The sequence below is a fragment of the Mus musculus genome, chromosome 10, assembly GCF_000001635.26.
Source record: "Mus musculus strain C57BL/6J chromosome 10, GRCm38.p6 C57BL/6J".
Taxonomy (NCBI): Eukaryota; Metazoa; Chordata; class Mammalia; order Rodentia; family Muridae; genus Mus; species Mus musculus.
The window spans coordinates 77,399,849-77,424,595 of NC_000076.6; the positions used below are offsets into that span (position 1 = coordinate 77,399,849).

Sequence of the window (24,747 nt, forward strand, 5' to 3'; positions counted from 1 at the left end):
TCCATTGGTCACGGCAACTATAGGCCTTTCATATCATACTCTCTGCTCCTCTGAGCCCACCTTCAAGAAATCTGAGGAGGAAGCTAATCTCTATCTAGAGTTCTATGAATTGTTCCAAATAAATAAAGTAGAGCCATTTTTTATTAAAATAAAATAATGATGTTTAAACTAAAGACAAAATAGTTTGCAAAGGATTACAGAAGAAACCCTACCCACTGTGCAGAATGATGAGCAGATGGGCCTCCGGGGTCCCCTGGCTTGCATCCAAATGCCCAGCTCAACACCATCCATGCACCATCTGGGTTCACCGGTGCCTCCTCCTCACGAAGCTCACCACTCAGAGTATCCATCTTCTCACCCACAGTTATGACTGTACCCACCACACCATACTATGCATGTGTAGATGACCCGGCTCCCAATCCTCATAGCCACCAAGCTGCCCAAAGACACATTAACCAAAGGAAACTCAAACCAGAGGCCCGCATTACTTCCTGCCCTCTTTAAGAATGACTGACATAGACCAGGCCCACCACTGCTCACTCAGTGCTGACAGTCCATGCCATAATAGAACCTAATTTCCAATTACTATACTGTTATAGCCCTTTCGGCGTTAACCTTTTCTAATGTAAAGTCACAGTTCAACCTCTTTGCCTTTTAATCTTAAGAATTTAGTAAAAGCAAAAACAACTGTACACATAGCTAGGCTGAATGTCAGCTAATATCAAAGCAGGGAATTTCAAAACTCAACCAGTGGAAGAAATCAGGTTGACTTAAAATAATACCAGGGGCAAAAATAAGAGGAAGTCAATGTAAGGAGAAAACTGGCAAGGACAGTCAATAGATGGGGCATCCAAATGACAGATGCTTCAGGAGGACAAGGCTGACTGATGCCTGCATGTCCTGCTATGCATCCAACATCCAAACTGTATCCTAACAGGCATACAGTAGGAATTTTGTTTTGTTTTGTTTTTTAGACAGGGTTTCTCTGTATAGCCCTGGCTGTCCTGGAACTCACTTTGTAGGCCAGGCTGGCCTCAAACTCAGAAATCCACCTGCCTCTGCCTCCCGAGTGCTGGGATTAAAGGCGTGCACCACCACTGCCTGGCTAAGTAGTAATTTTTAAAAGGCCTGTTCAATGACTGGGTGGACAAATGAAAGGAGAAAGGTCTAGTTTGTCTAAAGATGAGAAGTTGGGTAAATTTAAGCCAATGGCACCCCTCTCATTTAAGCAGAGCTGATATCACAAGCCCATGTTGTGTAGCCAATAAAACCAGTACCATAGTAGCCTCGGCCCAAGGCTCAGGACACAAGAACCACTTAAAGGTAAACATGGGAGGGATCTGAGCCAAGAGTGAGGACACCATGGTGGCACAGGTCAGCAGCGGTCACCTGGAGAGGTAAAAGTGCGACTGGATATCACGGTCTATTTCTGGGGATGGCCACGTGAGAACACTGACAGGAAAGCTATCACCTGCTTCACAACAATCCCATACTTCCAGCAATTCTGCCAAATAACAAAACTGGCAAATGCTCCAAACCAGGCTCTTTCACCTGCCTTGATAGGCAGCTGATAAATATTTATATCGCTAGGAATACGGTGCAGTCCATAGACAACATCTCAAAACTCAGGAAAAGCTCAGGGGCTGGAAGTGGGAAGAGTTTCCTCTTGAAGAAGGTATTAAGTAGAAGTCATGAGTTTACAGTGTGTGAGAAGCGGGTTTTCCTCAGAATGTCAGGAGGCCTATCAGGGACTATAGAGACTGCAAAGGAGAAGGAATCATGGCCATCTCAGCAGATGCAGAGGATGCAAACAGTAAGTTCTACGGCTGCTCTTGACAAAGACGACTCTTAAAAGTCCTCAGCAAGCTCGGGAAAGAGAATGACTTGCCACAGGTAACATCTACAGAACAACTACAAAGATCCCCCACTTAATGACAGCACAAGGGGACTTGGGTCAAAGAAGCAGCCTGCTTATCACCCTGGCCATCTATGCAGTACAAGCTACAGGGTATCCAAGACTCTAGACAATAATGCTACAACTAAGCATTAGATAGCACAATGCCATAAGTAGGCCATGTGCTCACAATACAATCCTCTATGAAGACACCATGAGATATCATCGCAAGCTGTGGCTATACTCACATACAAAATCCACACAACAACAAGCCTTGGAAGATAAACAATGAAACTTCTACTGTAGTAGAGAGGGAGATGCCCCTACCTCACCCCTTGCTATCTGCCCTAGTTGGGAGAGCTGAGAGCCGGACAGTTAACCCTGCCTCTCGTCAGCTGTAGCTCTCAGGGGAATGGGCCCTCCTTGCCTGAGCAGCACTGAGGAGCTGGCATGGGTGAGATAGCCCTGAGGTTTTAAGAGTGAGAGAGCTGGCCCAGCCCCTAGCTGGTTGAAGCACTTGAGAGAGTGGACCTTGTGTCTTAACAAGTAGCATAGCATAGTAGAGCTGGCTCTGGAGACATGGGTATAGGTGAGCCTGACCTAGGGCATGAGAGTGGAAGAGCTGATTCTGCCTCCTGCTGATGGCAGCTTTGGGTGACCCAGCTGAAGCAGTGCTGGAGAGTTGGCTCTGGTGGTCTGGGTAAGGGAGGGGTACCGGCTGACCAGCTCAGCTGCTATCCAGGCCAGATCCAGGGCTTTGAGTTTTCCCAACCCAAAAATCTACATCATCTGTGAACTGTTGGAGCATGTGAAGGGGCCAGTCCTGCCAATCCAAAACTGCAGGATCTCCATGACACAGGGCAACAACAGGATAATCAGTGAGGACCCAATATTGACAGTGCCACAGAAGCCAGAGACCTCGAACCAGACCAATGACTCACTGCAATGAACTCACTGCAAATAAAGATGTGTGGACAGAGGGGGTCACACTGTGACACACTGTGACACACTACAGCCTCCACAGGAGATGTTTTCTATGCTTTGTTTCATTTGTTTGTGTGTTTGTATTTGTGGGGAGAGGTTGCCAGGGTGGAGAGCAGATATAAGGGGACAGGGAGGTGAGAAGAACTGGGGTGCACAATATGAAACTCACAAAGAATCAATACAAAGTTTTTTTTTTAATGGAGGCCAACATATTAGGCAGACCTCAAGCCACAAAAAATTAAACTTGTATGAATCAGCTAAATGTGAAAGGCAAAACAACTACTAGAAGAAAATGAATAATGGTACAGAGAACATGCTCTTAGATGAGATATGATGCCCAAAAGACAAAAGGAAATGACAAACAAATGTAACTACATAAAAATCTTTTTGGATAAGGAAGGAACTAAAGCCAAAAATGAACGAAGGCAGGAAGCTAACATAGGAAATACTCATTCCACCCTGGAAAGCAAATACCCCATAGCACATCTAGTCCTTAGATCACAGCTGGCGGCTGGAGAGAAGTCCTGTCCCTGAGAACCAGTGCCCACCCGTATATGGAAGGACATCTGCAAAGTGCTGCACACTGCAGCTAGAGAGGCAGCCGGGATACTCAGGAGGAATTAGCTATCTTACTGAGATCCACCGGAGCCCCTCCCTCCGGGCAGCAGAGGAACACACACTGTGCAGGAGGCAGAGGCTGGCCTCTCCTGTGCGCTGGCCACCTTTAGATCACCACTGTTCCAGGGGAGCTCTCCCCATGCTTTCTTTCTAAACTTGTTATTTTGAAATTTTAGATTTATAGGAAGATCGAAAAAACAAACAAACATACAAAGGGTTCATATGCCCTTCACCTCACCTCTCCCTAAAGCCTAAGCATGGGTTTGTGAGCTGTAGGAAACTCAACCTGGGCTATGTCAAACTCTGGTGTGGTACCATTAGCCACACCATGGACTTGACTGACATGAAGCAGCTTCCCACTGAACCCTGTCTCTCCAGGAGGGCTCCAACCCAGCACTGCTCCTTGTATCTCATTGCTGTGGCTCCTCTACGCCCTCAATGCAAAGCCAGCACCCATCCCTCCGAGTCTCCTAAAATATCACTTTGTAAGAGCACAACCAGAGCACCGACAGGTGACCCAGATGGATCAGTCCGAGTCCCCTCTTATTAGGTAGTGAGCCTGTTTGTGCAGAGACACCATGAGGTAGGCAGGCTCACTGCAGACCAAGTCATCCCTGGGGGGGACACTGTTTGTTGCCTTTCTCCACTCTAAAGTTACTAATTTTCCCTTTTTAATAAATAAACAACTTGGGGTGAAGATGCTCTGTTACAAGGCAAATATCCCTTTTCTCCTCAACTTTTACCCACTATTCTCAGCACCAAGCTCTGGAGCCTCTGTCCTGGAACTACGGTGTTTGCCTACTGTGGCTTCTACGGTGTTTGCCTACTGTTTCTTCCACACTGACTGGCATTTTTTAAGAAGAAGAGTTGTCTGCTCTCCCATTTTTACATGCTTATCTGGAGAGCTGTTAATAGCAGTGGAGAGTGATCAACCATCATTCCCTTCCTATGTTAATGAAGGGCTCCTTCGGGTTGGCTCCTAGGCCTTTCTTCTCTTCTTGGCACCAACAGACATCTGCAAGCAACAGTACAGGGTGTATGGTACACTCACTGATACTGGGAGCCATTGCTTCTGCACCCTCCCAGAGGATCTATGTGAGATCACACACATCTGCATTGCCCTGTAACATTAAAGACTATCCAACTCCAACATGACAGCCCACTCCAGCTCTTCCTGTCCTTATCTGAAACCTGGAGTAAGGGAAATCCTGACTTCTGTTATCCACTATGATCTGCCCATGTTCAACATCATATACACATAGTACAGCCTCACACAGCCCTTGACCCTTGAGAAACAAATCTACCGGGATAGAATGGCATTTCATTTGGTTCTTCTAGCTTTGCCTTTGAAGAATCCAGTCAATATACTGTCTTCCCTTGGCTTGCTCTAGTTGGGTCTCTACTTATATTCCATATAGGGTTGCCATGTATCCTAATTGTCTACTTCATTCTGAGTGCATGACGTATCTGTGTCTCCAAGGGCCAGGCTGTACCAAAGGTGGACTGTAGCAGTGTTGTGACCCCATCCCTTTTCCCTATCACTTCTACACCCTGCTGTGACCACGCTCCTCCATCCATACTTCTTGTGTAAGCATCTAGGCAGCATGTGTTTCCATACGAAGGAAGCTCACCACTCATACTCTGCATGTCCAGGAAATTGCTACAAGACGGTCCACAGAGATGGTCTCATTCTTCAAGCCTCTCACGCATCTCAGTATCTAGGTCACGCTACACATTTTCACATATTGGAGATGTGTCTTGAGGGAGATTCCTAGAAGTGAAGCTAGGTCAAAGGTAAGCATCTATGTGGTTTTACAGGCAGAATGTGAGTTTTATTTAGTAGGTTCCATGGATCAACCAGTACAGTTGATTTTCTCTTCTGATAAGTGAGAAATGCATGCATGTATGCATGCACTCACACACACAAATACTGCTAAGAATATGACATAAGACTGCCATTTTAAGAAACCTACATAACAGGGCTGGAGAGATGGCTCAGTGGTTAAAGAGCACCAACTGCTCCTGAGGTCCTGAGTTCAAATCCCAGCAACTACATGGAGGATCACAACCATCTGTAATGAGATCTGATGCTCTCTCCTGGGGTGTCTGAAGACAGCTACAGTGTACTTAGATATAATAATGAATAAATCTTTAAAAAAAACTTACATAGCTTCTGTTTAACATTATGGTCAAGATAATTCATCCCAGAAACAACCAAGATATACAGTTTGGAGAAATCCTCAGTAGAAAGCCATGGAAAACCAACCCATTGGACAGAAATAGAAAAACAGGTCCATACAAAGACTTTTTACTAATGTTTGAAGTAGCACCATTAGCAATAGTCACAAAGCAGAAAACAGCCTAAAGCTCATCTCTGGTAAGGGATAACCAGGATGTATTACAGCCACACAACAAAGGGGCAGGCCCCTGCAGTCCAGCAGGGTGGGTGAACCATAGACGCATGTAAGTGAACTTACACCCTGAATAGAATGCAGATGGCCTGTGGTGATGGAAATACCTGAAACAGACATAGGGAACACTCCAGGCAATAGGATGCTCCGAGACTGGACCATGGTAACATTGCTACAACCCAGACCTGCAAGAAAATCTCTTAACTAAAAATAAGCAACTTCATTTTCTGCCTCATCCTCCTAGAGAGCTCTGAAAATTAACCTCCAGACATTTTGATCCTCTTTGCAGTATGTATTGCTTCTTTCAGCAGTCAGTAAAATGGAGAAAATTCCTGGATCAATTCTTGGATGGACTGTGACAAGACAGGGAGCTGACCTTATGCCTGCATGGCGCTGCACTGTCCTGCTCTCAGGAAACACAGCTAGCAGAGTCCGGTGAATCTCCGTGCTCAAAACGGCTGCAGAAACACACACACACACACACACACACACACACACACACACACACAAACACACACACACACCTCCCCCCGCGGTTTGCTCCAACCAGAGTCTTCAGGAATAAACAAACCTAAGCCCACTAAGAGTGTGCCCTTCACATACATCCCATGTGTATCTACAGCTCATCAACACAGGGAGAACTTCACAAGCAGTACTGGGAACTATATGCGAGGCATGCACAGGAGGCACATACTGGCACTGCACTGCAGGTTACTCAGCACTGGCTTTCTCTGTGGAAATATACTCATTCTCCTTATACAGTCTCACTAGAGGGATGGAATTAAAGAACAGAAAGGGTTTCTGTGAAATGATCCAATATGCCACTCAGGCATCCGCATGTGGGCGATAATCATCTACTATGAGGTACCAAGAAAAATAGAGGGAAAAAAATCCCCGGAGCAGAAGTCAATGTCTCTGCTCCTGGTAGCTCTGTGGCATAAGTGCCAAAGGACAGCTGGTTAACAGAATCCAGACAGAGGTTTTCCTCGGAGCCCTTCCAAAAGCCAGTGGAGATGTTATGCAAGCCAATCTTTTTCACGGGGTTTCAGCAATGGTGAAATCTAGGTTGAACTCTGTGATCTCAAGTGTAGCTCTGACACCCTTATGACTCATTCCTCTCAATTCCACGTCTCAGGGAACAATGATGCAGATTCAACTCCCCAGACCAGCTTCTAACTGCACCAGTTACCCACCCATTGGCTACTATGCCACTACCTTCTTGGAACTGGGAATTTAAACAACAACAAACATTTATTGCATGAGATTCTGTAAAAGTTTATATAGCGTTTTAATGAAAATAAAATTTCAATGTATTATGAAAGGAAAAATAATCCCCTGGGAGCATTCCACAAAAGAACACTATGTTACACAGAAAAAAAATTAATAAACCCAAATACAAAGTGATAATTCAATTCCAGAATAACAATTTAGCTCTATTGTTATTTTGGGTGGATATTTCCCCAGAAAGAGATCAATCTGTATTCATGGACCGTGCTAAGAACTACCATGCACTTGATGTAACTAATTTTCCTCCTATCTAGAACAGTGTGGACATGAACAATCGGGTCACTGTACCTTGAACTGTGATCCAAGTACCTGACTCTCTTGGAGCCTTTACCTTCATACAGATAGGTCTCAGGCCATGTGCACTCAGGCCTAGAACATGTATAGGTTAACACTAAGGCTTTCTCCCATTCTTGTGTGAGGTGTGTGTTTGGGGGTGAGGGGTGGTCATGTCAGGGGCCACCCAGGTACTGAGTGCCCTCTCTCTGAGTCAGCAGACAGAATTCTACCTGTTCTTGTGCAGCAAGGTGACAGGCTCTGCCAATTCAGCACCCACCACAAGATTCCACCTTAGGAGAAAAAGAAAAAAATCTGAGGAAGAAGGTGCCTGGTACAGAGAAAAAGAAAGAAAGCATGAGAGGCATCCGATTGGAAGGGCTCTGAGGTCAGGCTCCCAGCATTCTCAAATAAATACCTTTTCTCAATAGAACCGACTTACCTAAGGTAGGCTAGCCATCATGATGTCAGTGTACTCGGGTTGTACTTTTTAACAACAACAACAGTCTGTATTTATGTGCACTGCCCATAAGCAAAAGCAGAGGAAACCTGTGTGACTTTCTGATTTTGTTTTCTAGCCCAATTGGTAAATAATGTCAGGGTTAGGGATAATTAAATCTTAAATGATTATCTTAATGACCTCCAAACTCACAAAACTGCTAGGTTCAAGACAACAGACAACCTAATAATCCCTTTGTACCAAATGAAGTGCAAAAGGGTTGACCAACTCTGCTCTGTGAGGCTTGTCTCCTATTTCCACACAAAACCTGAGTCCCTTACTTCACCTCCTTCAATTCTGCCCAATCAGGCTCAATTCCTCGGATCCCTCTTGGAACACTATACCCTTTTAATAGTCATTTAACCAATGGGATGCCTGCATGCCCAGTGTGAACCTTAGAGGCCAGGACGTGAGGGTCATGGTATGTGCTGTTAACTACGCTTGCACAGGACTTCTATTAGGGGTAGTACCCAAAACTCTCAGAAAGCATGTTTTCACTCCTACTCACACAAGTCCTTAACGGGAATGAACCTTGGAAGCCACAACTTCAGCATCTCCACTTCGCAATCAAGGAAGCTGGGGCAGATTCAGAACCGAGCTTGGATTATTCCCGCCAAGTCCCTAAATTCTGGAGCACTCTCCTGCTTGGTTCTCTACCAAGCAGCTGATAAGCTGCACCGTCTCCAATTTTAATTCCTGTAAGCCTGCACAGTTGAATCACATAGATTTTTAATTTCTGTCTGGCTGCTTTTTTCTGAAACCTCCCGGAGCATTCGACTTTCAATGTTGTTATCACTTAAGGGAATGCATCCCAACCACACACCGCCCAACAGTGTAAGATGATGTTGTTGAGGCACAACTTTTTTTTTTTTTTCAGGATGTGAGCACCCTGTTTCCAACAGATTAATTTACTATATTGTACTTTGTGATTTTATAACAATTTTGAGTGTTTTGAAATGTTTCTATTCTACAAAGAAAAGCAAGGAAGTCTGGAGATAACACAGACATATGGGCATAAATATATGACTGATTCAGCAAGTACAGTAGGGTGCGGGGGGGGGGGGCAGTGCGTAAGACAGAAAAGCATACGTTTGCAGAGGCAGACAGCTTCCTTAATCCAGGCTCTATTGCTTACCACCTACAGAAAGAATAAGAAAAAGTCACTGCCTCAGTCAGCAAGGATTTAAAAGTACCTGCCATCTGCCAGCCATTGTTCTGGGCCTCAGGATAGTTAGAGCAACAGTCCTGCCTTCCAGGGGCCTCTGTTCCTGCCAGGTAAGTTGTATGTGAAATGAAGGGTGTTAGGGGTAGAGGCAGATGACAATGATAACCAGAGGGGTGACAGAGCATGCACATAGGAATGTGTGCAAAAAGATGAGAGAGCTAGCTAGAGGCTAAGGGCAGAACAGGGGTCAGAGGGACGGCTGGGAGCACCTGAGATGGAACAGGTGCAGGGTTTCAAGCAGGAGAGTGGTGTGATGTGCCTTGTATTAAGAGGTCAGGCTTGGCTGCTAGTCAAGAACAAATGGAAAGGACACATAGTGGAAAAAGAAAGATTGGGCAGGCAGCCACTTGGGTAAGCCCTGTGAGCAAGTTCCCAGCAATGAAAAGGGGCAGTGGCAGTCCCATGTAACTGTGTCCTCCCAAGACCAGCATAAGGATCAGACGAGACTAACCATGCATGACACACAGGAGCTTAGTAACTGTCAGCTAACACCCAACTTTCCCAAGATGTCACTGAGCCTCTCTGTATTACTTTCATGATTGATCTGAAAAAGTATCAGCCATGGGATCTCCTACGAGGAACGGCTGAACAGGGCATGAGCCAGGTGCAATGACCTAACCTCCCTGAGCAGCACCAGCTCTGCCAGTTCAAAGCCTGGAAATTTCAAGACTTACAGACGGCTGGTGATATTTCACTTGGTTTTTGTTTGTTTGAGTCAAGGTCTCTCTCTGTGGCCCTGAGCATCCGGTAACTCACTCTGCAGACCAGGCTGGCCTCCAACTCACAGAAAACCACCTGCCTCTGCCTCCTGAGTGCTGGGATTAAAAGTGTGCGCCACTACCACCAGGTATGAGCTGATATATTTCAAAGACTCTGTAAGTAGAAACAAATGCTACACATAATATACTAGTGGATAATCTGATACAAAATGTTCATCATTGAAGATTCCCAGACTCTTCTGGCCCTTGGCATCACCACTCAGTTACAAGAACTCCTTAACCCCTGTTTGTGTTCTCTCTCTCTGTCTCTCTGTTTGTCTTTCTCACACACACACACACAAATAAATAAATAAATAAATTAATTAATTAATTAAATAAATAAATTTAAAATAGAAACCATTAATAGTTAATGACTTCTAGGGCAGGGAAAGACAAGTTTTTTCTTAAAGAGTGGGGCCCTAGTAGGTCAACCACACTCCAGTGAATGACCCTGTAACTACCAATATATGATCAGCACAAATTGGACTCACTGGATTGTTTAATGGGAGCAAGAAGTTGGAAGGGATGGGGATAGATAGGTGGGAGGTATCTGGGAGAAGCTAAAAGGAAGAGTTAGGTGAATATGATCAAAATACGTGTGAGACAGGCATGGTGGTTGTGCTGGCAAATTTAATGTCAAGTTGACACAAACTGGAGTCCATCAGAGAGGAGGGAGCCTCAATTAAGAAATGCCTCCAGAGGATCTGGATATAGGGAAGCCTGTAGGGCATATTCTTAATCAATGATTGATAGGAGAAGGCCCAGCCCATTGTGGATGGAGCCATCATTGGGCTGGTGGTCCTGGGTTCTATAAGAAAATGGGCTGAACAAGTCATGGTGAACAAGCTAGTAAGCAGCACCTCTCCATGGTCTCTGGATCAGCTCCTGCCTTCAGGATCCTGCCCTGTTTGAGTTCCTGTCCAAATTTCCTTCAACAATGAATAGCGATATGGACGTATAAGCCAAATAAACCCTTTCCTCCCCAATTTTCTTTTGGTCATGGTGTTTTATCATAGTAATAGTAACCCAACTAGGACATGGTGCATGCCTTTAAATTCTAGCACCAGGAGGCTGAGACAGCTGCATCTCAGTGAGTTCAAGGTTAGCCTGACTACACAGTGAGACTCTGTCTCAAAAGGCAAAGAAACAAACAAAATACATGGAATTTAATTTCCAACAACCACATGAAGACTCACAACCATCTGTACAGCTACAATGTACTCACATACACTAAATAAATAAATAAATAAATAAATAAATAAATAAGTCTTTTAAAAAAAAGGAAATTGTAAATGTGAATAAAGTGGTTACTTTCTGGGAGCCACTCTGAGGAAGGGTTGTGAGAATCCTGACTGATCACTGGTCAGTCAGAAGTTCCAGAGGTCCAGATAATAAAGAGGAGACCATCTTAAGGACAGAGCCCTTACTTAGCCTAGGGGAGCTACCATCTCCAGGCAGACAGTATCCAACTGGACTGAATCAAAGGATACTGCTGGTGTCTGCTGCAGAGCTGATCGCTTACACAGTGAAATCTTGCCCCCCTCTGAGAATGATGTCATGAGGGGATAATAGGAAAAGCTGAGTCTGAGTTAGTGTTTTCTGTTTCATCTCTCCTCTTCCTGAATCCAGTCCTGTACCCACTGTCTTGTCTTTCCCCACCTCTACATTATGTGGAAGCGGTAAAGAACCTGCACTGCCTGCACCACCTGTCCCTACATGTCTGTCCATCCAGCCCCACCTTCAAATCTCCAACTAGACAATGATATGGCTCCTTCCACTAAGACAAGGTATGTCATCAACCTAATGGAAGCTTTGTTAAACATGATGAACGTCACTGTGTCTGCATTCTCCATGTCACCTTCCTCTGGGGCTGGGGGACATCCCTAATGCACGCTGGCATTTCCTCTAGAGCTTTCAGATGCCAGGTTTGCTCATCAGGGCTACATCTGGTAAATTAAGATGTTAACCTCCTTCCACTGAGGACACTTAGAGACAGGGAACTTTTTAATAAAGAAAAATTCCATTGCATATAAATCTCTCATAAGAAGGCCATTAGGCATGTTTGCTTGTTAAAACCAGTATTCTAAGTTCTATGCCATTCTTCTTAATCCAGGCAGCAAGTCTTCCAAATGCATTTGAATGAACTGAAGGCAGTAGCTACCTCTTTGCTGGGACTAAACATCCTTTCCCCTTCAGCCCCTGGAACCTTTTCAAGGACTTGCTTCCTGCAACATTCATTCCAACCAAATCATGACCATAGTACCATCACTATCCAAAACAAGATGCACAGGAGCCAAGCCCCCCAGTTTGAGTTTCATGAGTCTGCTCTCTTTAAAGAAAACTTCCTTAGAGAGTCATCCACATTTAATGCCCCAAATGTCCGTTCTCCCCACTGCTTGAAAACCCACTGAAGTCATTGATGGCCTGCCTCTCATCAGATCCAAGGAAATATTTCCCAGACCCCTTAAAGCTGAGAAGCACCTGATCATTCATGTCCTAGACTCCTGACCACTGAGCCCTCCTGCTTGCCTTCTTCAGCAGCGTAGTCCGGCATCCCCTCCCCTGTGGACTCCTTGCCAAGAGTCCCTACCAGCACCTACCTCTGCTCCTCTGCATCCATATTCACTGTCCGGTCTATGAAATGAAACAGCAGCGATCCTCTAAAAAGACACCTAAATTTGCATATCTGGCCCAACCTTTTCCTGAGCCTGACCTTGAATTTTCCTTTCTATCCAAATCTCTATTCAGTTGACTAATCATAAAAACAATAAGCAAAGCAAACTGTCTTAAATACTGCTAGTCAGGTACTATTCTAGGGCCTCTATATTAGCTCAGTGTATCGACTCAATGCCCTTTTCCTTCTTTCTTCCTCTCTCTCTCTCTCTCTCTCTCTCTCCCTCTCTCTCTCCCTCCCACCCCCTCTCTCTCTCAGTTGTTGTTTTTGAGACAGGATCTCATTATGTACTTCTCTCGGGCACCAAACTGCCTCCTTCATTCTGGAATTGAAGGCATGTGCCACCACCACGGATACACAAGACACAAATTCTATTCTCCTTGAACTAAGGATAAAGAAATGAAGCACAGAAGAACTACACAGCTAAGAGTTTAACACCACACCCAGGCAAGCATGTGGTACGATTACTAGGCAAGGTCTCAGGATTCATTTTCCAGATCTCAAGTCCTAATCCCTACCCTAAACACACAACCTTCCCCAGGCTTCCTACTCTACCAATATGGTGCTACCTCATGCTAAAAGTCAGAAGACTCAGCTCTAAGCAGCATGCTGTGGTGTATTACTTCAGTATCCTTTTTTTTTTTTTTTTTGAAAGCACAAAAGCACCACTATAATCTACACTCCAAGTCGGTCCTTTCAGTGAGTGTAAATGAACACTAAGTGGTAAGAAAGGGTTGCCCTTCTCTAATTGGCACATCTTCCTCTGTCAGGTATATTAATAAAAAAAAAAAATGGTGCACCTCACAGAGAAAGCATCTTACACAGTGATGAATCCACCTCTTCCCCTTGCTGGGGCCCCAGCCTAATGATCAGGCTTCTAACAGGGCTTCCTCCCTGGCCTCCACCGGCACTCCTGCCTGCAGTATTGGAGTGAGGGGGCTGAGTGTGGCATGCTATAGAGAGGATCTGTCTGACTGTGTGACCTTGAAAGAGCACCTCACAGTTCCCTGCTTTGACAACCCCCATCTATAACATGGGAATAACAGTAACAGACTCCAGAGATGGCTCAGCAGGTAGAGACACTGGCACTCAGGGCTGACGATCTGAGAAGCTGTCCTCTGATCTCTACATCGCCTACACTCCATATATACATAAAAATAAGATAAATTAATAAGAAAACCGAACAGTAATAACGTTTACCTTTTAGGCTGTCTACTGGTTGAACTGACAAACATACAGTCACCTGGAACAGCCTAGCACATGACAAGCTCCTGAAAACCCACAAGCCAGAATGATCCTGTTGAAAGATAAACCAGATCACATCCTTCCCTGCCCTGTTCAAAACTCTCTAGAAGGGAAAGGGGGAGGGAGAAGAGCAGGCAGGCTAGCCCTCCTAAGACCGCCCATCATTCTAGGATTAAAATTTAAATCCCTCACCACAGCTTCTACACTCCAGCAAGAAGCAGCCCTCCCCATCTCTCCAGCCTCATTTCCTGCCTCTCTCTCTCCCTCCCTGGCCACAATGGCTCCCTGATGCTAACAACACATGTCAAGGCCTTTACCCCAGAGTCTCCTCTTCCTGGAAGGCTGCATCAGGCTGTACCCCACACTCCTTGGTCAGCTATTCGGTCTGCTTCCACCTAGCCTTTCTTCCTTTGCCCTTCAGGGTGCACAGACATTAGTGTCTTGCTCACCCTGCCACTGTTCCCATACTGAGAACCTCAAGTGGGCAGAACCTCACCAGACTCACCAGGACAGAACCTGGAACACGGGCACCACTGATGAGAAAGAAAACAGCACCAGGTTTGAAAATCACTGATCTAGAGCTACTTTCATTCCCTTCCTGCTTCATCTGAACTCAACCCATCATGCCTGAAACCAAAGTCACTGGCATAGATGTTCCTAGAGCGCCACATAAGTAAAAACACTGGGAAGAACAGCAGGCGGTATTATCAAATTGTTTAAAAGCAAGCAACAACAACTTGATATTAATGATCCTAATTGCAACGGAAGGCAAGGTAAATCTCTCTGCATCTTCTTCATCCACGCTCCAAACAAAAGGCATACCTCAAGAAAGACACTCACCAAGGAATAAGGAATCTTAATCTAGTGCAAAAGTTCTTGACCTCATGAGGTCATGACCTCTTGGGGGTATACCCCCTTCATGGGGGTCAGATATTAGATAGTCTCCGTATCATACATCTACATTATGATTCATAACAGAAGCAAAATTAAAGTTATGAAGTAGCCATGGGACTAATCTTACAGGTGGAGGTCACCTCAACATGAGGAACTGTATTAAAGGGTCGCAGCATTAGGAAGGTTGAGCACCACTGATTTAGTGAATAATTTTTAAGTGAAATTATTGCTAGTTATTTGTCTTCCTTCACATACTAGGAACATATTAAATAAAAGGTTTTTAGGCATAACCATTTCCCCTACAGCAAATTATGGACTTGGAAATTCGTATGTTAGAAAGTAACACAGAAAACTGACTCTCTGAGCCTTCATCCTAACCTTGACCACTTCCCTAATGAATGCATAACTTCACTGACTATAATCTTCAGAAGTTGCCTCTAGAAAACCTCCTAGCTATTTAAACAGCATTCTCTGGTCCTTTGTATTTACATGGCTAATCACAGCACTCAAGGCACTAAAATCCAGTTCTTAAATACAACTTACTGATAAAGGAATTTTGGATTAAAACTTATGAGCAGGTCTTCCTTGTGCCCCTTGTATAAATAAGAATCCTGCTGTTACACTGTTAAGGAAAACTTCAAAGCACTATATTTTAAAAGCTGAGCCTAATGGCACGGGTCCATAATTCCAGATACTGGGGAGCCTAAGGCAGGAGGACTGAAAATTTGAGGTCTCCCTGGGCTGCATATAGATTGAGTTCAAGGCCAGCCTGGGGCAGCTTAGTGAGTTGCCTCGAATGTCCTAGGCTCTTGGTTCACTCCAAAGTACCAAGAAAAAAAAAACTATATTGAAATATACCACAACTATACACACACACACACCACCACTACTGAGACAATGTACAAGCCATACACAATAACATCTTAGATAACTGAGCAGTAGGGTACAGACCTTTTGGATGTATTATATACACATGCATTGCTTGTCTTCCTGGATGTATTATGTACACACTTACGTTTTTTAAACCTACAAGCAAAATTTTTCCACTTTGGTAAATACAATTTTATCTTTAAACGCTAACTCTTAAAGTGATTAAGAAGGCAAACTGTCAGTAGGTTCTTGTACTGTGCTGTGGAGGTCAGCGCTGTAGCTCCAGAGGGGAGGTCTAGCACGTGACCAGTTAGAGACTGTTCACTCACTGGACAAGATGGGTTTAAAGGATTTTTTTTATTCCAAAAAATTCTAAAGCAGTTTAAATGCTTTACGGCACATAAACTTACAAAGAAGTGAATTTGCCTATGAGCCAAGATGTGCTTTCAGGATGATGTTATTTCTTGGTAGCTAATCTTCCTGTCTGGGCCTACCAGCAATGACTGAATGGACACATCATGGAAGATACGCGTCATCAGTTTCTCTCTTCAACAATGTCCTTGCAGAAAGGTCTCCTTTGCTCCTTCCAACTGGAGCGTCACAGCTGACGTGGAAGTAGCTGAGTGTGCCCAGTTTCTGAAACCCCTTGACATCTAACAGGCATGGAGAACACATTCCTTTCAAAGCCTGTGGACTCCACCTCCCCACCACTGTGGGATCACAGCACCCAGCCCAGTGTGTCTCATCCACTATTTATCAAGCTCCTGTTGTGGAGGCCCATGCTGTGAATCTGCCCCTTGGAGGATCCTGTACCAAGGGACCATTAATTCTCTCATTCCAAAAGGAGCTGTCCCAACCTACCTTCTGCCTCCTTTTTTTTCTCTCTTTCCCTCCAGGGAACTGTCTCAAGGAAGAAGGGTAAAGAAGTTTCATCCATCCCCGGAGAAAGAAAAAACAAAAAACAAAAACAGCTGGCTTTTACAAACAGTTTTGTCTTGAGACAAAAACAGGTTTGGAAAAATGCAGCTTCCTTTCAAAGGAACAAAGAGGGTTAATACATTATTCCTATTCTCAGTAAAAACTAATGTTTGATCATCTTAATTACCGCACCTACCAGTAAAAAGACCAAGTTTGCTATCGGGCTTCTTTTCGTTATACTTCCAGAATGGAATACAATAAATGATTTTCAAAAAAAGAAAAAAAAAAAGGATGCCCTCATCAGAAGTAACCCAAACCTGCTAGGTGAAAACACTGACCTCCAACCAGACACTCCAGTGCGGATATCCCCCTCATAAATCCCGAACGGAACACTTTTCTGGTCCTCCAAAGGCGACTCCGGCGCCACTAGTCTAGCGTCCACAGCCCCATCTGACATTTCCCTTGCACACAGACACCACACAGTGATTTTCCTCTTGCCTATGTGTGCGCGTCAAAATTCACCTCCAACCCCTAATGTCCCAGATGGCTCCCACAAACAGCAGACGCGCTGGGTACTCGCGCTGGGTACTCGGAACTTCGTCTCCCAGGCGCTCGGCGCCCATGTGGGCTCTGAGCCCTCGGAAGGGGCATGGACCACCAAAAAAGCAGCCTGCCTCACCTAGGTTACGGTGTCCACCCCGTGGGAGCGCAGTGTCTCCTTTGCAGGACACAAGATGCTCTCACTGGGCGTAGCTTTCCCTCTGTGGGATATAGGGTTAGGGTCTCCCTCCTCGGAGTTCAGAGTATACTCTGCAGGGCACAGGGTTCCCTCCCTGTGCCCTTCCTCTGGGCGCCGTCTCGCCTCTGCGGAGCACATGGTCCCTTCTGCAGGGCACAAAGTCCCCATCCCCTGGTGCAGCTTCCTCTCCTCAGAGCACAGGGTTCCCACCCCCCAGCCTGAGCTTAGCCTCCCTTCTGCTAGGCACTGGTCCCTTCTGCAGAATACAGAGCTCAACCTTTCCTCTACCAAGCACATGGTCCCTTCTGCAGGGCACAGGGTCCCCATCCCCGGACACAGATTCAGAGTGACACAGGGTGTCTCTTCTCAGGGCGCAGCTTTCCTTTTGCAGGGCACAGGTCCCCTCTCTAGGATACAGGGTCCCCATCCCCGGACGCAGCTTTCCTTCTGCAGGGCACAAGGTCCCCCTCCCGGTGTGCAGTGTCCCCTGTGCTGGGTAAAGGTCCCTTCCCGGGGTACAGGGTCCCCTCCCCGGAGCACAGGTCCCCTCCGCCCGGTACACCATTCCCCTCCCCGGGCGCAGTCTCCTCTCTGATGGGCACAGGTCCCCTCCCTGGAGTACAGGGTCCTCTCCGCGGGCACAACCTCCTGTCCGAGAGGCGCACGGTCGGCTCGCCGCGGCGCAGCGCATCCCACGCGGACGCGGCGCCTCCAGGAGCGGACGAGCCGTCCTGGGCGCAGCCTCCTCCTGCAGCGCAGCGCATCCAAGAGGACCGCGGCCCGCCCTCCGCGCGCCGCCCGGGATGCGCCAGGGACCCCGCAGCTCGCCGCGGGCCCGGGCCCCGCACCATAGGGTCTGGGGTCGGTGGTCAGGTCCGCGGCCGCCGGCGCTGCGCGGCCTCAGCCACCTGCCCCGCGCTTACATAAACGCGGCCGCCCGCGTCCCCGCCGCCTTACCTCCGCTCACGCTGCGCCCGCGGGCTGCCGGCGTCTGGCTCTGGGCGCTGCGGCGGCCTCGGCTAGCCCCGCGGCCCCAGCTAGGAGCCCCTCGCCGCCGCCTCAGCCTCAGCCACCTCAGCCTCAGCCGCTGCCTCAGCCTCTGCCTCTAGCCTCGGCGCCGGCGGCTCCGCCCCCTCGGCTCGCCCCGCCCCAGCCGCCGCAGCCGCGCGCGCGTGCTCGCTTGCAGGGGTGGAGCCAGCGCTCCACGCTGACGTGCGCGCCTCCTGCCCGGAGCCGACGTCCGGACTCGCTCGCGGCGGCGGGAACTGCGAGGGTTAGCGGTTAGAACCAAAACAGGTCGTGCGTCGCTAGGGAGACTCGAAGCGGAAGGGAGCCTCCGACACGCACCGAGAAGATCGACGGGGGCGGGGTTCTCGAACTCGCGGGCAGGAGCCTCGGATGGGACCTAAGGGGACAGGTGGGACCAAGGATCCTAGAGATCCTGTGGGATCTGGGAATGGGGCAGGGAAAATCAGAGCGAAGCCACTGAAGTGCGACTGTGACCGCCGCTTGAAGACCTACTACACCCCGTACGTGGTACCCTGGCATCCCGCAAGAATCGTCCCTGGGCCTTCGTCCAGTTTTGAGAGCTGGCCCTGGCCACTGACACCCACCTCCGTAGACCTTGAAAATAAGTAGGGAGAGGAGCAGGGACATGATTTTGTGAAGCAGGGTGTCTACTGGTGGTCACTAGAAATGATGGCCGGTTTTTAACCTAGACCCCAGGGTCAAGTTCAGGCTCTGCCACCTCTTAGGCATACCAGATGTGTCTTGTGCTTGCATTGTCTGTTTCCACGTTTGTTTAAAAAGAAAAAGGTCTAGTAAAAGACAAGTGCAGGTAGGTAAAGTACTGTGTCGAGCATCCAAGATGTGGTCAACAACTTGTGTGGTTCCTCGCCAGATTGTCTTAACCTGGGGTGCTATGCCCAGAACGGGGCCTGGAGAGGTCCAGAATCGGAAGCATGAACTGACCACAGGAGTAGTGTTGTAGCCGGTCCACATCTGCTTCCATCACAAAAACATGTCCTTTGGACCAGCTAGCCACTCAATGAATTCTTCAGCCTGCCTAAAAGGTGGGCACCAGGCAGTGCCTACGGGTGCACTTGTTGGCAAGTAAGTAGAGATCATCACTCTTGGAACACCTACCAGGATGTCAAGCTTCACATACAAGTATGTGCACAAGGACAAATGTGTCTGTTTCTAGGTATCACACTACCCCAGAACTTAGTAACTTAAAGTCATGGTTTGTAAGTCTGATGAATAGCAGCTTTTATGCAGTGTTCAGCTGGTTTGGTTCATCTCTGCTTCATAGATGACCTCACTCCCTTATGTCATGTGTTACCTACTGTTAGTAAGCTAGCTCTCGTTGCTTCTCATAATGGCTGTGGTTTGGCCACAAGAGAGCAAGTTCCAGCCTTTTCATCCCCTGTGCACATCACCTGTGTTCCTGTGACTCATTGACTGAATTGAAGATGCTGATCTGACACAAGTACATATGAGAGACAGAGATCTGGACAAAGGAAGTATGCTCATCTGAGATGGTCGCTTTGATAGATCTTTGGTTCATTGTGGATTGTTACAGCAAAAACAGAACTCTGCGGTCTCAACCAGGATTAAGTGGAATGACCTTCTTTCTCTGCTGTGTACACTGCCAAAAAAACTAGCTTGAAGTGAAGATAACAGAGCACATAAACAGAAGCTAGAAAATGACATTTTGACAGCCTCCAGGTATCTGTCTGGTGGTGTCATATGCATGGATGGGTTAATTGGCTAGAAAGATATCTTCATCTTCATAGTCTGGAAGTAGAACAGGTCAGGATGCCAGAAAATAGCATAACTGGGAGGCAGTTCAATGTAAGGAGCAGGTATGTTGGACTTGAACTTTGCAAACCCACTATGACACATAGCTGTGAAACTGGACAGATCATTCCATCTATAGGAAAGATGTTGATCCACCTGAAATCTGGTCCATCACTGGTGACCAGAAAGACTTGATGGCGGAGTCTTAGGAATCATAACACATACAAATGTGAATTGGGATATATATATATATATATCAGTAGTTCAGGAGTCGCCACACAAACCACATGAACACCGATTCAGTCAGGTTGGTTTATTGAACACACACCTAAAGACTGATCGACCAGGGCAACAGCTCAGGCTTGAAAGCTAAAAAGCTGTGAGCTGGACATTTCTCAGGGCCAGCTTACAAAGGCTAAGCCCACAAAAACCACAATGAGCTCATACACAGGTGCTGGAAGTGCTTGCCTGGTGGTCAGCCCTGACTCAAGCCATTTTAGACATAACAGCTCATATTGAACTTTAATTTGATGGGTCCTAAGTGAAGCTTATGGCTGTGGAATTTCTTAAAATTAACAAGCCTCATAACATACAAAACATAACAGGGTATGTGGTCTGGTCAGTATGACCCTGCTCTGAGTCAAATTATTTTTTTGCATCAATGACTACCAGGGATATTACAGCAACAATATGAAATAGCTGGCAAGCATGGAGCAAAATGGCTATAGCTATGCTGGGGGCAAGTCTCAACAATATCCGTGTGTGTGTGTGTGTGTATGGCTATATAGTTTATTGAAGGAAATAGGAGGCCTGTGGTATTTGAGCGGTTCCTTTAGCATGAGTGAAGATGGTAGTGAGGGTGCCCAAGATGGAGGAAAGAGTATTTTCACCTCAGGAATTAGAACTGCTGCCAGTGTTCCTGTGGAGTTATACTGACTACCTCCCTTGACTCTTACACCCTCCCTCAAATACCAGGAGGTGAAATAAATTGGATGATTAAATCACACAGGGGATTGACAGATCTGTGGCCCGCTTTTGTGCACTTCACAACCTAAGAAATTATTCTACAGTTCGCATTGTAATGAGGGGTGAAATATGCAATGGGCTTATGTGATATACAAAGCTTAAAATATTCGCCATCTGGCCCATTATATTAAAAAAAAAATGAGCCAAGTAGGCTCTACCTTTTGGAGTTGGGAGTTAGATCAGCCCCCATCAAAGTGTGTGGGCTTCTAGGGAAGGAAAAAGTAAACAGCAGCACTAGTAGTAAAGAGCAATGGCTGATGGGTACCAGCATCAGTGCTAACCCAGGGTCCCAGATTGGATGCAGAGAGCTTAAGTCAGGTGGCACTGCAAGGAATTATTTTGGGAAATAGCTGTCAGTAAGACTAAGGAGGGATGGACTGACCGCCACAGCCTGAGGGGGGAAACCCACAAGAAGGACTGCCATCTGGTGCTGGGGAAGATGATGGTAAGGTAAGTGTTGCAGTGGGAGTGGCGGGGGAGGGGGGAGATAGAGGCCCTTTAGGCTCTGTTGAGTGTGCAAGTCTGTCAGATGCTCAAACAGTATCAGGAAGGCAGATAGCAACACAAGAGAAGAGAGTCAGAAGGAGGACATCCATGGAAGACCCAAGGAGGTAGAAGAGGTCACCAACCACCTAAAGAGAGTGGAGAGAGGAGAAAAGAGAAGCTAGGACAAAGGAGGACCCCAGAAATAAGCCAACAAAAGAAAAGATGAAAACCCACTGGGTTTGAAAACAGGAGGTTAGAGTGACCTTGAAGATTCAGCCGTGTATTGGGGATGCTATTATCTACAAAGAGAAAAACTTCAAATCCCATGCCCCATTTTCTTTTCTTAAGTTTTATTTTTGTGGTGCAGATCAAACTCTGGGACCCATGGAGCATTCTACCACTGAATCACTCTCTGACTTCAAAACTTAAGAAGAATAACAAGTATAGACTAACTTCACTAATAAAATCCAAAATTATTACAGAGCCAGAGGGAAGCACTCAGCAAACCAAACTCCAGCCACAAACAATGGCGTGTTCAAATTACATATTTTCCCAAACCATGACTTTGTGTTCACATGTTTACATGGGGCAGCATTGTATCATCTCGGGAGCTTCAGAGAAGGATTTTTGAGAAGCCAACCTTGGATCAAGCCCATAGTGCTAGCAATAAATAGGCCAAGGCAGGAGGATCAATTCAAGGCTGAGGATAGAATGGGCTACAGAATAAAACCCTATCTCAAAAGGGGGGGTGGAGATGAGAATACAAAGCTTCTAATAAAATCCAGCATTGTTTCTGTTTGGAGAAACACTCTTAGAAAAAGTAAGACCGGGCGTGGTGGCGAATGCCTTTAATCCCAGCACTTGGGAGGCAGAGGCAGGCAGATTTCTGAGTTCAAGGCCAGCCTGGTCTACAAAGTGAGTTCCAGGACAGCCAGGGCTACACAGAGAAACCCTGTCTCGAAAAACCAAAAAAAAAAAAAAAAAAAAAAAAAAAGAAGAAAAGAAAAAAAGAAAAGAAAAAGTAAGAAGAGAGCTTCCTCGGTTCCAGGAAAGTTATATTAAGACTAAGCAGTGGTTCTCAAACTGAATCAAAATCCCAAAAGAGCCTTTCACAGGGACCACCTAAGGCCATCAGAAAACACAGATATTTACATTATGATTCATAACTAGCAAAATTACAGTTAAGTGGCAGTGAAATAATTTTATAGTTGGAGGTCACCACAATATGAGGAACTATATTAAAGGGTCACAGCATTAGGAAGGCTGAGAACCACTGCTCTAAAGGAAGAAATTGATAGAATGAATGTATGTTACTGTCTGGGTTTGTTTTCTGCTGCTATGATAAAAACCATGACCAAAAGCAACATAGGAGAAGATTATACTTTCAGCTTATACTTCTGGGTTTACATTCTATCATGAAGGGAAATCGGGGCAGAAACTGAAGCAGAAACCATGGTGGAATGCTACTTACTGGCTTGCTCTGTGCTGTATAGCTTCCATTTTTATACAGCTCAGGACCCCTGCCTAGGGATGGTAGCTCTGACAGTTGGGCTGGCCGCTACTATAGAAATTAGCAATCATGGTCACAGACATGCTCACAGGTCAATGGGATTGTGACTATTCTTCCATTAAGATTCCCTCTTTCCAAGTAATTCTAGATTATGTTAAGTTGAACAGAAAAAAATTCACACCAAGACAATTACAAGAGCAATTCACTAAACTCACATACTCTATACTGGCATGTCTGATAGTGACTGGTTGCCTAGGCGGCCATCACTGGAAAGAGAGGCCCATTGGACACGCAAACTTTATATGCCCCAGTACAGGGGAATGCCAGGGCCAAAAAAGGGGAGTGGGTGGGTAGGGGAGTGGGGGTGGGTGGCTATGGGGGACTTTTGGTATAGCATTGGAAATGTAAATGAGCTAAATACCTAATAAAAAATGGAAAAAAAAAAAAAAAGAGTCAGCTCCAGAAGCCTGGAGGTGGTGGCGCAGCCTTTAATCCCAGCACTTGGGAGGCAGAGGCAGGCGGATTTCTGAGTTCGAGGCCAGCCTGATCTACAAAGTGATTTCCAGGACAGCCAGGGCTACACAGAGAAACCCTGTCTCGAAAAACCAAAAAAAAACAAAAACAAAAACAAAAACAAAAAACAAAAAAGAATCAGCTCCAGGTGAGGTCACCTCTCTACTACTGGTGAGGGGGGATTTCTTTACATGCATGTTTTCTTTTTGTAAAGTGTTTTATCTTTTATACATTTCTATTAAGCTGTCGGCTTTTATCATACTTATAATCATACTTAAAGTTTTGTGGGTTTTTTTTTTTTTTTTTAACATTTCTGCCTAAGACATACTGGTCTGCAAAATAAAAAACAGCCACTGCCAGGGACCTGTGTTGCCAAACAGTAATTCTAAGGAAACCGACCCGATAGACACTACAGCTTTTTCTCTGGAAACTGAGTACAGCAGCGGTTTAAAATAAGGAATGTCAGGTTGATGGTGATGCTGTTGTTGAATTAGATGCAACATTCAGCTTCTTACACTACATTAAAATAAAGGATCTGGACCAGACAGGATGATTTTTAGGTTTGCTTGTTTGTTGACTATTTGTCTGTCTATTCTTGAGACAGGTTCTCACTTTGTAGCCCTGGTTAGCCTGGAACTCACCATGTAGAACCAGCTGGCCTTTAACTCATGCAGATCAGCTGCCTCTGCTTCCTGGGTGCTGGGATTAAAGGTGCGCATCACCACCTTGTCCTGTTTTAGTTCTTGTAATTACCATGCTAGCAGTCTTTCTTGAGACACAGAGATAACTAGCAACTGAAGAGGGCAGCTCGCACTTATGCTTCCTCTTGCTTCTTCTATGAGCTGTTCTCAAGTTGGCCCGAGGGATACTAGACTCTCAGTTAGTGGGTAAAGCCTCTTGGGACACCCACCATTCAGTATGTGCACAGTCTCAATCAATGGTTTTAACTTAGGACTTAGGGGTTCAAACCATCTGTTCTATGCAAACCATTGGCCATTAAGGCTACAGATGGTGCTCTTGAAAGTATAGTCTGTGTGTATCTTTTGTGCATTCTCACTGGGACATAATACATAGAATAATTAGTACAAGTGTGTTGATAAATCAGCCTGAAGTGTAAACACATG

At 46.0% G+C, this 24,747-nt stretch overlaps 1 protein-coding gene and 1 long non-coding RNA gene across 7 annotated transcripts in view; one reads left to right on the forward strand and one right to left on the reverse strand.

Moving 5' to 3' along the window:
• Nucleotides 1-18,444, reverse strand: part of Adarb1 (adenosine deaminase, RNA-specific, B1) — a 127,566-nt gene extending 109,122 nt beyond the window's left edge. For 5 of the 6 annotated variants that reach the window (NR_021486.1, NR_004429.1, NM_130895.3 and 2 more), the window contains exon 1: nt 18,247-18,425. The gene's annotated coding sequence lies outside the window, so the exon portion shown is untranslated. Of the gene's footprint in view, nt 1-18,246 lie in introns of all 6 variants that reach the window. The other variant, XM_006513064.2, reaches the window with a different exon arrangement.
• An 83-nt stretch (nt 18,445-18,527) lies between these two features.
• On the forward strand, nt 18,528-21,091 carry Gm17769 (predicted gene, 17769). The gene has a single exon (NR_027377.1). It is a non-coding gene; the product is annotated as a predicted gene, 17769 (long non-coding RNA).
• Nucleotides 21,092-24,747: the final 3,656 nt, after the last annotated feature.